Source organism: Myotis myotis, unplaced genomic scaffold (genome assembly GCF_014108235.1).
Source record: "Myotis myotis isolate mMyoMyo1 unplaced genomic scaffold, mMyoMyo1.p scaffold_m19_p_12, whole genome shotgun sequence".
In the NCBI taxonomy this organism is placed as follows: domain Eukaryota; kingdom Metazoa; phylum Chordata; class Mammalia; order Chiroptera; family Vespertilionidae; genus Myotis; species Myotis myotis.
In genome coordinates this window covers 19,580,779-19,592,502 of record NW_023416316.1, presented here as the reverse complement: position 1 = coordinate 19,592,502, position 11,724 = coordinate 19,580,779, and the positions used below count along the sequence as shown (strand labels likewise).

At 42.9% G+C, this 11,724-nt stretch overlaps 1 protein-coding gene across 5 annotated transcripts in view; it reads left to right on the top strand.

The window, feature by feature from the left end:
- The first annotated feature begins 421 nt into the window (after positions 1-421).
- Positions 422-11,724, top strand: part of ZNF462 (zinc finger protein 462) — a 140,780-nt gene continuing 129,477 nt past the window's right edge. For 4 of the 5 annotated variants that reach the window (XM_036330117.1, XM_036330116.1, XM_036330113.1 and 1 more), the window contains exon 1: positions 422-645. The gene's annotated coding sequence lies outside the window, so the exon portion shown is untranslated. Of the gene's footprint in view, positions 646-949; positions 1,318-11,724 lie in introns of those variants that run through there. The other variant, XM_036330115.1, reaches the window with a different exon arrangement.

Genomic DNA, 11,724 nt, shown 5'->3' with positions numbered 1-11,724 from the left:
ACCTTGCCTCCTTCTGGGGTTCAGCAGAGGGGAGGGGGACAGCAGCCGCAGCCTCAGCATCTCCTCCAGCTTCTCCTTCTGCTCTTCTCCAGCTCTTGGATAAAATTCTTCCCTTTTATGCCCCCTGCCCATTTCCTCGTTTCTTTCTTTCTTCTTCTTTTCTTCTCTCCTGCACGGTGTTGTTATTAGAAAGGCTTCGCGCACCCCCTGGTGCCTCGGCGTTTTGTGTGGCAGGAGAAGATTGTCTTCCTTCTCTCTTTCTGTCTTGCTTTCTCTCTCCCTCTGGTTGCTCATTATTCAGAGAGAGACACAGAGGGAGGGAGAGAGAGGGAGCGCGCGCGAGAGGGAGGAGAGGAGAGAGAAGAGGAGAGGGGAGAGAGAGGGAGAGGGAGAGGGAGGGAGGGAGGGAGGGAGAGGGAGAGAGAGACGGATATCTCAGGTCATCTGCAGCTGCAGAGTCTGAGGAGCCGAGGAAGGCAGGGAAGATGGCGATCCTCCATTGCTGAGACCCGGCAGAAGCACATGAGACTCCCAAACAACTTCCACAACAATAACCCGAGCAGGAAGAGGAGAAAGAGAAAGAGGATAAGGAGGCGGTGGGGCCGGAGAACCCGAAACACCTCCCGGCGCCGGGACGCTTCTTCTGTAAGTTATTGCAATTAACCGACACCTCGGGGTGGTCCGAGTGCTCCCGGGAGGAGAGCGCGGGGTGGTGGACGCACAAACGCGCTCATTCATTCGGCCGAGGAGGGTTGGTGGAGCGCGAGGAGAGGAAGTCCCCTGCATGGACTGGCAGTTGGGAGAGAAGAAGCGAGAGAGAAGAGGAGGAGGGGGAGGAGGGAGAGTGAGAGGGGGAGGAGGAAGAGGAGGAGGAGAAGCGAGGGAGGAAGAGGAGGAGGAAGAGGTGGAGAAGGTGGTGGTGGTGGTGGCAGTGGCAGCGAGGTGGCTGTGCTTTTCCTGCTGGCTGCTCTTCTGCTGGGGGCAGCGGAGCGCTGTGGCTTAATTAATTTCGTGTAGTTCTATGGAGAGAAGAGAAAATGAAAGATGAGTGAGAAGAGAGCTGGAGGCTTAGGACCGATGCTCCGAGCGTGGGGACAGGAGTAGGGACAGAGAGGGGGGTGGAGAGCGGGAGGCGACCTCAGCCAAGAGCCAGAGGGAGCTAGCAAGGGGCAGAGGAGGGAGCGCTCCGAGCCGCCCCGACCTGAGCCGGTTGACCTCTTTCTTTCTCTGTCCCTCTCCTTCCTTGCCCCCTCTCTGTCTGCCTGTCCCCAGCCCGATGGCAAACCCGTGCGGATTGGCACCCCCCCTCTTCCTCAGGTATTTGGCTCGCTCTCTCTGTCTCCGAAGTTGGGATGCGGGGTCGGGATGTGTCCGGGGGGGTGGCTGCTGCTGCTGGTGCTGTTGGTGAGGACAGAGGCCAGGAGCGGGGGGCACCGGCCGGGTGGGGGGCGCAGGTCCAGGAGCAGCTGAGGAGCTATCTCCAGGCTGGGGGTTCAGAAGCGTCTGGTGGAAGAGGACAACGGTTTCAGGAGAGGAGAAGCCATTACATACGCTTGGCTCTCCTGGGGAAGGGAGAAAAGAAAGCAGGGGCCTGGGGGTCTTCTCACTCCTGGTGCAGTTCCCAGGGGTCTGCCCTCCTTCCAGGCATGAGGGGAAGCCACAGCCGCCCCCCCATTGGAGCAGCCCCTCTCTTTCCCTTTCTTTATCTCCCTTGTCCTCCATTTGCAAGCTGTCTGCTTTGGTTCCAGTCCAGACTCCAAAACACAAAGCTCCTTCTCACGTTCATTCTCCAGCTTTTCACCATTCCTGAAGGAACCCTCATTTTCTTTTCATTGTAGCTTCTAACCTACAGGGAGGGAGGGAGGCTGCCTGGAGTTCCTTTCATATTCCTCCCCTACCAAAAAAAAAAAAAAAGTTTCATTTTTAAGCACGCGCCTGGGATGGGAAAAGACCAACCAGTTGGGGCTTTCTCCCAGGGTTGGGGGGCGGGGGGAGCCGTGTCTGAGTGTCTGTGTTGGCTGTTTGGTTTGCTTTGGTTTTGTTTCTGGAGGTGGCTTGCAGGTTTTGGAGGAAGTGACTAGTTTGGTTGAGAGCTGGGAACTGAGTCAGGTAAGCCCTGTCATGTTGTAACTCCACCAGAAAATGGAGGAGAGCGAGTTTCCAGGAGACAAAGCTGAGATGAGAAGTGTTTATAGAATTATGGACGTTTCCATTTTGAAGCTCTGTTGGTGATGGCTGGAGGAGGAGGCTTGCCTGCCTACTCCTTCTCCCTTTCCTGGGGGAAGTCTCGTGGTGGTTCCTCACCGTCTATTCATTATACAAGGAAATGAGGGGCTTTTAAGGGCTGCTCAGATTTTTCTCCCACCAAAGGAGTGCTTTCACAAGTTATTGAGATGTTTGTTTCCATTTTAAAGTAAACTTTTGGATTTTTTTTTTTTCACCTTTTGAGTGGACCTGAAGGGTTTTGACCTCCTTCAGGAAAGGCAAGGCAAAATCTTAAACATTTTCCACTGAGGTCCTCACACAACTTTCAGCTGCTGCAGGTCTCCTGAAAGTCGCCAGGAAATGGTGACTTTCCTCATTGTGAAGACGGTGGTGCCCTCCGCTGAGATTCTGGAGTTCTGGGCTTGGCTATCATCATGTTTTGATGCATTGCAAGACTTTATTGTCTGGTTTGGGTTGATCTCTGGGGAAAAACAAAACAAAACAAAATGAAAACCAACAACAAATCCTACAAGATCTCAGAGGAAGTCTTACTGACACCAGTTTCTCCAGGGTCTACATTTCTCTTCAGGTTGTTCCATGTGTGTATTAGGCCTTCTTTTAGTTCCTTTGTTTTCTCCCTTCCCTTCCATCCTGCTGGTTTTTTTCTGTGTTCTCAAGTACTGTGAGTCTCCACAAATATCAAATGTCTTCTTAACAGTGTCACTATGGAAACAATTTTTTTTTTAAAGATTATGTCAGTTGAGAAAACCTATGTCTAGGTCTCTTCACCTTTTTGGTGGGGAGGCATTTATTAGTCTTCTAGGAAGACATTTTGTGAGGATGATGTGAAGAAAGGATCCCCCTCAGTCCACACACATTGATTGGAGTTCTTCACAGATTAGTTCTAGAGAATGTATGTAATTGATCCAAGTAAAGACCTAAATCCTGAAATGCTTGAGGATTTTATAAAAGCCAACCATGAAGATGTTGCTTTTCCATTAGGTAAGGTAGCCATCTTGAGGATGAGGGAAGATGTTGGAAGAATTTTAGATGGACTATTGAAGATAGGTGAGGAGGGCTCCACGGTGGAATGAAGACTTGGAGGAGATTCAGAACCAATTAATGTATTGTAAGGAAGCTGATTAGACCTTGTTTCAACTAAGGAGGAATACAGAAAGGTACCAGCTTCTACACAAACAAGGAGCACATTGGTGAGCGACTTATACCAGCTTTTTTCTTGCTTTGCTTTCTCATTATGTGTCGGATTTGTGTGTGTGTGTGTGTGTGTGTGTGTGTGAAGTTCCCTGTGTCTACAGTATTTTTGTGCATATTGAAGTGGTTTTAGATTCCAGATGCAATTATATTCTGTTGAGTAGCTGGTAGCAGTGTCATTCAGTGAATGCACAGTGCTGTATATGACAACATAACATTTTTCAAACCAAACTGTTGTGTCATTAATTGAGGGTTATTGTTCTTCTAAGGGGTGTGAAAGCAGAGGGGGAAACACATGGTTCTTTAGCTGATAATTGTCCCTGGTCAATGAAGTAAATCCCTGATTTTTGCAGATGAAGATGTATGGTTTTCAATTAATGTGTATGCTCATTTAAAAATATTTCTCTTTAGACCTCTGCTTCTTTATTCCAAACCTAGGCCTCTCCAAGAGCACTTTAAAAATCTTACATGGAATCATACCTTTTATTACTCATTTTTGAATGTTATCTTTTGATGCCCATTGCTTTTGCTCTTAAGTGGAATGTCATCAGTGTTTTATTTAAATTTCGTAGTGCATGTTAAGATCTGCATGCTCAAACTCAGAAGTTCAAATGCAATGGAATAAGGAGTTATTTGGGAAAGTAATTACCAGATAATTTTGCATCTAATTTACCAGATATGTTTATGTAAACATAAATACATTAAACATTGATCTTGAAGCAAACTTCCATAATATCTTTTTTTTGTTGAGGACAACTGCTTAATTATTTATTTCAATGGGAGGAAAAATTTGACAAACTGGTTGCCAGTCCAGCAGTTTGACTTACCACATTTTTTTACTTTGCAACCAAATGTTTTCGTGTCTTTATAGACAGTCTTATAGAGATGAACTTTCTGGAAGGAAAGAATTAAGTGTCTAAGAGGCATTTTGGATTTTGAGAAAATGTTTACCTAACAGACCCATCCTATCTCTGATTCCCTTCATCAGTATGGGAAGTACCATATTATTAAACACATGGTTTCTTGTGTTTGTCTAGACCAGTGGTTCTCAACCTGTGGGTCGCGACTCTTTGGGGGTCGAACGACCCTTTCACAGGGGTCGCTTAAGACCATCGGAAAACACATATATAATTACATATTGTTTTTGTGATTAATCACTGTACTTTAATTATGTTCAATTTGTAACAATGAAAATACATCCTGCATATCAGATATTTACATTACGATTCATAACAGTAGCAAAATGACAGTTATGAAGTAGCAACGAAAATAATTTTATGGTTGGGGGTCACCACAACATGAGGAACTGTATTAAAGGGTCGCGGCATTAGGAAGGTTGAGAACCACTGGTCTAGAATATACACTTGAACTGGGACAAGTATCTTGGATAAACCATAGTGTGAGAATTAAAAAGAGTGTCAAGTTGAACATTCTCATTTGATGTCAAAGCTCAGAGGTCCTTTTTTTTGAGACATCTAGTTGATGAAGCTCATTATGCAAATTTTTGCCAGAACTAATATATCATCAAGAAAAATCATTCTGAAGAAATACATGTGAGCTATGATACACACTGTCATTAAAAAAAGATTCTTGTTGGAACTTTGTAGTCCATAATATCGCTCATATTGGATTTATGTCCATCTGATTCATTGATCACATTCCCTGAGGTTTTGTTTTTTTCCCCCCACTCTTTGGAGTTAGAGACAACTTTTAGATGCAAGATAAATAAAATTTTTATATATAAATATATAAAATCTTTTTTTTCTTTTTTTTAAAATTGTTTTATTGCTTAAAGTATTACAAAGAGTATTATATATGTCTCATTTTTTTTCTCCCCTTGACCTTCCCCTAGCCTCCCATACCCCCCAGTGTCTTGTGTCCATTGGTTATGCTTTATGCATGCATACAAGTCCTTCAGTTGATCTCTTACCCACCAACCCAACCCTCCCCGGCCTATATAAAATCTTGCTAAGGAGTCTTCCAGAAGACAGGAGGGGAAAAGAATCCAACTTTACTAATGGACTTGAGTACTTATGGTCCTGAAAGAAAAGAATGGTAAAGTTGCCTTGGGAAAGAGTTCTGTTCTCTGTGTGATGAAGTTTAATAGAGTCTAGTCTATCTTGAATTCTTTCCTGGTGTTGAGTGGGGTTTCTTTTGTTTTTGTTTTTGGTTAAGGTAACCTTACTTATCTTCTTTGTGATGTGTGCTTTTATCAGACTTATAGTTCACTGCCTTATGGGATAGAGCATTGACAAAGCTGTATTGAATGTTTCAAGTTGATGACTGGAGAACAGAGGTGCTATTTCACAATGCCACACTCCCAAATTAGGAAATATGTAAATAATGAACTCAGATTGCAAAGGATCTGACAGGAGTGTATAAGTGGATGATTGGTACATGGGAACTAAGGAAATTCAAAAGAAGTGGGGGAAAATATTTCCAGGATCTATCACTAAAAATCTAGTGAACTGAAGGGTGGGAGACCACTGTGTGTGTGTGTGTGTGTGTGTGTGTGTGTGTGTGTGTGTGTGTGTGAAAGCAAGTATCTTTGGTGAAGTTCACATACTTATGAAGTTGGTGGCCTTGAGAGAAACATTAGCTGGTGACCTATTAATTGATTATGAGAAAACGGAGAGGAGGAGAGAGAGTGCTAGAACAAAATTCCTCTTCTTGTGTGATATGCCAAGACATCTGGCAGATGTTATGTTGGGCCCTAAGGAATGGACAGTTTAATTTTAGCCCTAGCAAGGAAATGGGAAGTTCTAAGCTCTTTTAATAGCACAAGTCACAATTCTTAGTTTGGGGAAGGTTGCTTAAAAAAAAATAAGAAAGGAAAAGAAAAGAGGAGTTTATTATAATATGAAAGAACTCTAGGGAGCACCCAGATGAAGCTGAGGTTTTGGGGTGATGGACAAAAATATTATTTCCCAAGTAGAAATTAACATTAAAAACTGACAAAGAGATACCATAAGTGATGAGTATTAAGTATTTAATCTTCACCAGTCAGAACTTCTAATTGAGAAGCTAGTTATTTTGTGCCTTAGAGAGATCATCAACTTCAAGTCTTCCCTTCCCCCTCTGCATTTTACTGAAGAGGAAATTGGCACCAAGACTTGAAGTGACTTGCCCAAGGTCAGAAAGTTCAGCTGTAACAAAGCCAGGCCTACAACTCAGGTCGGCTGACTCCCAACCCAGTACCCTTTCTGGTGCCCCAGTGCACGTGATTATAGCGGTTTGTGAAACACCATCTCAAGACACTAATCATACATTAGTGGGGCAGTTGATTTAGTGTTAGTTGAATTTAACATGTTGGGGAACCCTGGCCTGAACATGGTTTGTTTCACTCCAGAGGCCAATTTTATTCGTGTGACTTTCAGTCAAGTTTTAGCTATTGAATTTGTAGCTGTGCTTTTCACTGTCCTCTTCTCCTCTCCAGTTCTGTCACCCAGGGTTTGGGAGTCCTTTTCAAATGCCCTTCTTTGGAAGTTTGTCTGGGTCAATTGCAGCTTACAAAAGTGCCCACAATTGGACTCTGAGAATCTATTTTGCAACATGGTACAGACTTAAATTGGCTTATTTCAGAGATGCCATTTTGTAATACTGATAAAAATCCAAGAGAGTGAAATCCAGTCTAAAACAATTACTGGTGATTTTCCAGTGTCCTGTACTCATCCAGAAATGTGCCCTCCACGCACCTTCTAGGAGCCCAATTCTCTCTTGCAGACCAATGGCTAGCTACTTCCCATGGTAGCTACTTCCCATTCCCCACTCTACACGAAGACACCCTTAAAATGACTTTTGAATGACACGAGCAGTATTTAACCATGAGAGAGAGAGAGAGAGAGAGAGAGAGAGAGAGAGAGAGAGAGAGAGAGAGAGAGGTCAGTACTTTAGGAAGGGTGAAATGGGTTTCCATTTCTGATTCCTCTTGGACAAGTGAAGGCAACTTTGTAAAGATGAGTGATGTTTGGAAGTTTCCACATTTTCTAAGCTTCTTCCAAACCAAAGCATAAATACTCAATCCAGGAGGCAGTCTGGAGAAGGTAGTACTGGATGGGGACTTCTGGCAGGAACACAGTTAACGCTATAAACAGTTGAACCTCAGTGTGGCACTCCTCCAAATGAGTTGACTGTCGAAAATAAAATGTTCCAGAAGAACTGGGAGAACAGGAAAGAAGTTAAAACAGCATGGTTTGCATGCCAGTACTGAAGGGGGAAGAAAGGGGGGTGGGGTTATTAGAGAGAAGATAATCCTACATTGAACTGTCTCCTGGATTTATAAGACCCACGAGAAGAAGTTTCCAAAGGGAAAATGGATTTTTATGACTTTAGATTGTGTTTGCTGTTGACTAGGAAGCTCTTCTGAATCTTTTGTCCCCTTGAACTTTGTATCTTGAGAACTGCACACACTGATATGATAAATAGGAAGTCAATTGGAAGCATTTTGGATTTACATTTTTTGCTTGGAAATACTATCATCAAATTTATCTACTTAAAGGCTCTTGTCCTCAGCAGTTGAAGCTATAGATTTTTAGTCTTTGGATGTATGGTTCCAGCACAGAGTTGGTGTTTTCAGGGTTTGGAAAGACAAGCAGCGTGGGTATGGTACAAGAAGGCACCAGTATGGTCACCTGCAGTTGCATTGTCTTTTAATTCTGATGAGCAGATTACTTGGTGTCTTCAAAGCATTCCTACCTAATTCCTAGCTGGAGACCTTTTTTTCTGGAGTTATTCTTGGATGGAAGGTTTCTCTTTGTGCCAGGTCATGGTTATTTCGGTGTTGATTTTCTTGCTTTCATGGGTTTGCTTGTGCAGCTCATTGCATGTTGCTTCTGGATATTAATAAAATACTTCTGCTGTGCCCGTCCACACCTTAACCCCACACTTAGTTCAAAGAGCAGAGCCTCCTCTTGGGGGTAAAGGGAAGGTTGGTGGGTACTTGTTTGTTCAAGAATAAATTCTTGAGATGAAGATTGCTTAACTCAGAAAGTTATTTGGTAGGTTTCTGAGTAGACTTTTTAACAAAGACCATGCAAGGAAAAATTCTATTAGGAATCAATGGATCCTGATTTAAATGTTTTAAGATCACTTAGTTGGAAATGAAGCATTTAACCAAGATGAGTAAGCAAGGACTTACCGTTGACTTCAGATTGGTTTGAGCACAAAAGAGGCTGGAGGCCCAGGCGAGACAACTGTGTCAGAAGTAATTAAGCCCAGGATTTGTGGAGAGGCTTAGCTGCCACAGAGCCCAGCTGGGGGAGGCCAACCTCACTCCCTAAGCCCTCGTCTGGCCAGTTGAACCAGAACATGAGCTACGGCCTTCAGATTTTGGAATTCTTCTCTTCCCTGTTCAGATTTAAGAGAGTAAAGTCATTATTCTTCAGTTTTGCTCATGTCAGCTGAGTGCTTCTCTCTTGAGCTGGGAAATGCCAGGGGTCGGGGGAGCTGATTCCCTCTAAGGGAACATTTTCCCTTTAACACTACAAATGTGCCTATAACATTGTACTTATTACTCAGAAAATAATTGTGCAGTGGCACAATGCGGGATACTTGAAAGATGTTTGCTGCACAAAGGTTCCAATACTCACCTGCAGACTAAGAAATGGGCTTATAAACCATCTCATTTCTATTGTTAATGAAAAGCTTTGGAAGGCACCTGTGAATTAGAGCTCCAGCTGCTATCATGGTAGGGGAAGTTAGGCCTTGAAAGGATACACGGATTAGCCCGTCAGAAAAGCAAACAGTAGCATCAGCACAAGTAGAAAATAGACAGGGTTGTTAAGCTAACAGAAAAAAGTAGGCTGAAGCATTGCCATAATTACGTGGTGGAAATTTGCTGGGAAGGAGAGACTGCTTGGATGGGAGAAGGAAAAGAAGAAGAGAGGCAGGGGGGAATGATTGACAAGTGAAAATAGAAGAGGCCTGTCCACTGGGAAGAGCCTCCAGGAAGAATAAAAGGCATTGCTTTTAAGAAAACAATAAAGCCAGTGGAAAAAGACCTTGTAATTTGGTACCTATTGCATGTGAAATATGAAGACCAGTGCTCAGACCCACATTCTTAGGTCTGTTCTTATTGTGAAAAATAGAATTGGGCTTGGAAGACAGTTTATGTGACTTTGGGGTTACAAATACAGCTTTTCTGATAAAGGACAGATGGAAACTTGAAGGAGAACTGGGTAAGTAGGCCTAGGTGGAGATTTTCCTGGAAAATGAATGAAGTAGAGACCAGAGCACAGCAGTAAGTAGCTGCATTATTAATGGGCAGAAAATGTGATAGTCCTCTCTAAAGTTATCCATAGAGCTTCTCAACCTACGCTCTGGGTGTTACAAGAAATGAAGAACCAAGACATGCTTATTTCAGAGGGGAAAGGAATAGACCTATTGTCCAGTTTGGGATTAAGCCATTTTCTTCAGCCACGCATCACAGGCTGGTCTGTCAATCCAATCCTGGCATTTTAAAATCCAAAGTAAGGCCACTGTGGTCTAGAATGTTTAGCTGTTCCAATCCCTAATTACATCATCCCTCTGTGTTGTGACCAGTTGGTCAGCAAGCGAGCATCAGTCACTCAGCCCAGATTGGACCTGATCTAGGGGTCCTTCGTGTGGGGTAAAAAAATTTGAACACTGAATTATAGACTAAAGATGGCCCAGAATAGATACCAGGTGTATATTAGGCAAAGATTTCAATTACAAGTAGTTATCAGAAAGAAACTTTTCTTCAATGGTTTCTATCTTAAATGATCTTCTCAGAGACTATTAATTATTATTTAATCATGATAATTGGGGAAGGGATTGGTATGGGAGAGACCATTTTCATTTGAATGTCAGAGTTCATCTGAAAGAACTTCTCTCTTCTGCTGTCAGTTGTTGAATATTGTTTCCTCTAATTTTGGGTAAGATTACTGTCTGTAAGGAGAATAAATATGATTGCTTCCTCAAAAAATGCTGCCAACTCCTATATAGAGTGGAAAGACCCCATGGGCCTTCAACATAATGCTATTTCTCCTCCTGGAGTGACTAATAGTTCATATGAATACTAGGTGATGCTTATTTAGCATTTAATATGAACCAGAGACTGTTCATATGGTAGAGAAAAACTGAGGCTTGGGAGGTAATTTACCCAAGGTCATGGAGCTATGAAATAGGGGAGCCACAAGGTGTGGGGGTGGGGGAATTACCTCTTGGCTCTTGGCTGGTGGGAACTGGCCTTGGTTATTACTTAGTATGCTAATAGCTTATGTTCCTGATGGTTTATCTCTTCCAGTTGCTTATGCCAGGAATATATCCTAGTGTTCTGGAAGGAAATCTGAGCATAATGGAAAATTAATTGTGATATATTAGTTAATATGAGAGGTATAACTTACTGTAATAGCTTGACAAAGTGTGTTTAACTGAAGAGTACCTCTTTGTGTTCTTCTGAGTTACAGAGATTGGGGGTGGGGGGAGCAAGAGACCATGTAGAAAGAAATTTAGAGAATAACTATTTTTAAATTGTACTCTGTCAAGCTTAGTGGTGCAAAGTAGTTATACATGTGGATATTTAAAAAGAGCCCCTGTCTTGTGGCAGGAAGATATACTGTATAACTTTTTTTTAAAATAGAGAAGTGTCTGATTTTTTTCCCCCTTAGGGCCCCTTTTGAAGGTCTCCGTGCCGTGTTGGCTCTGGTGACTATAGACACGAGAAGGGTTTTCAGAAGCCACATAGACATATTTGAAAATTGGTTCCATTAATTTTGGGAAAACAGTGCAGTTACTCTTCAAAGGCTGGGTGCTAGAGTCCCCCACGCCCTTCAGTGATCACCATGTGCTCTATTTAGATCATGGAGACATGATGAATGTTTTGGTTCTATTTGCTTCTCCCTGAAACATCACAGCACAGTGAGGAAGCTGCTGTTCATGGATGACCACAGATGCCCTTAATAGAGTAACAAGATGTACTAAGGGAGATGGAACAGGTCCAGATATCCCGGTGATATTCAGGACAGTAGCTTCTCTGTAAGACAGGGAATTGGGCATTAATTGCTGACTAGACTCTTTCACCTCGAAGCAACTAATAGTAGTTTTATAAAATCTTAATTTTGTTATGGAACTGTTCAGACAGCCTCATACCCAGGACCTTGTAGGAGGATAAGCATGTGTCCTGTATGTAAAGTGTACAAGACGAGGTCACGGTCACCCATTTTTACCCGCCATTCATATCTACTCAACTTACCAAACCATTGCTTTCTTAAGATATGAGGAAAATGCTCAGAAAAAATAACTCCATAGTTGAAGAGAGTAAAATGTAACCTATATGAAGCATGTGGT